Consider the following 2,010-nt stretch of genomic DNA (forward strand, 5'->3'; position numbering starts at 1 on the left):
ATAATTCGGGTCTGAAAATGAAGTCAATACGGAAGTGAGGAAAATTGCAGTTCCACTCTCATCCACTAGGGGCTGGTGTCAGAAGTGAGCAAATCCTCATTGACTCCCATGTTTAAACTACCAATTTCACAGCAGAAGTAAACGTTTACAGCCTGGTTCCAAAAGATGTTTTAGGTTTAATAGATCTAGTTTACACTCATGACAACTCTGAGGGGGGTGAAATTTTTTGTCACTCTTCTGTTTAAGTGTATTAAAAGCCTACATTTCTGACTAATTAATGAGCATCAGACCCACGTGACCACAGAGCTAGCTCAGTGGAAAGGCCTCAGCCTCGCCTGAAAACTGTTCCGCCATTTTCAGTCTCTCAACTTAGACCAGCGTTTCTGTATTTTTTGGATATTATTTGTGCAATTGTTGGACAAAATGACTTGCTGTGGCATTAATTGCACTAAAAGCGCATCCAAGGAGTCTCCACTTCATGTTTTTCGGTAAGTAAAATTATATTTATGTATTTTAGGTCACTGCCGCTCTTGCACTAGCTGAGCTTAGATTTTAACATGTACTGTTTAACCATGAAATTTAAATGTAATAGGGTAAAACCCAGTGCATTTAACATAATGCTGCACTTTAGAAAATGGGTTGAAATATGATATGTTGGTGGAGCTGGGTTCCCACTATCAGCATGGTCCCCTCCCCTCAGCGGCAGCTCGGTGCATCTCTGATCGCAGCGGCGCTTGTCTGCTGTGCGGCTGCCGGCTTGTGGAGCTCTCGGGAGACCTCTGTGTTCCACCCGGTTTTACCCAGCGGTCAGCCCGGCGTATCCCTGAGTTAGAAGCTCCAGTGTTGTGCACAGTTAACCCCGGTTGTAGCTAGGTTGCTAACTCCGTTAGCTTAGCTCCCACCTCTGCGTTAGCTTTGGGTTAGCTTGTTGCTACATCGCTTCAGTTCGACGGGTGTCGTCATTTGATTCCAGCCTTACAGCCCCACCCTCAGCTCCACCTCTCTTCCCTTTTGTGGAATTGTCTGGGCTTGACGGAACCTGTGACACGGTCAAAATGGCGGTGGTGAGAACCTCCCATTTTGGCTTAAAAACGTATTATCTGCAGCTTCTGTACTGTTACCCACCCACTACCCCATAGAGACAGTGTCCTGCCCACGGCCAAAATCACACAGATTAAATATCAGGCTTAATAAAGCAAATCATGGAAATCTCATAAATATTAGAACAAATTCAACTGAGCAGAAAACTAGAAAAATTAAACGTGGATTATTGAACATTAGATCTATTTTTTCTAAGACTTTGTTAGTTAATGACTTGATTTGTGATAATCAGATTACTTTGCTCTCTCTCACAGAATCCTGGCTGCAGCAAGAGGACTATGTTAGCTTAAATGAGTTGACTCCTTTTAAATATTTAAATCATCATATTGCTCCAAGTACAGGGCGAGGAGGAGGAGTAGCAACCATTTTTCTTTCAGACATATTAATAAATCCCTTACCAATTAATAGCTACAGTTTGTTTGAACATCTTATTCTAAGTTTTCCTAATCCAGATTGCAAAACTGTAAAACCACTCTTGTTTGTAGTTTTATATCGTCCACCAGGCCCTTACTTTGAGTTTTTGGATCAGATCTCTGATTTTTTATCTGATTTGGTGCTAAATACTGATAAGGTCATTGTAGTGGGGGATTTCAACATTCATGTGGACATTGAAAATGATAGCCTCAATGTAGCCTTTAGTAATATCTTAGACTCAATTGGTTTTACTCAAAGAATACATAGCTCCACCCACTCCTGCCATCATACATTGGACCTTGTGCTGACTTATGGCATAGAGTGTGAGGAAATAACAATCTTTCCACATAATCCAGTCCTCTCGGACCACTTTCTGATAACCTTTGAGTTTTTTATAACTGAGTTCTCGAGACATGAAAGTAAATTTCACTATAGTCGGTCTCTATCTGACAACGCAGTTGCATCTTTTAAATCAACTGTTCCATCTTTACTGTC

This window comes from Nothobranchius furzeri, chromosome 3 (assembly GCF_043380555.1).
Source record: "Nothobranchius furzeri strain GRZ-AD chromosome 3, NfurGRZ-RIMD1, whole genome shotgun sequence".
NCBI lineage: Eukaryota > Metazoa > Chordata > Actinopteri > Cyprinodontiformes > Nothobranchiidae > Nothobranchius > Nothobranchius furzeri.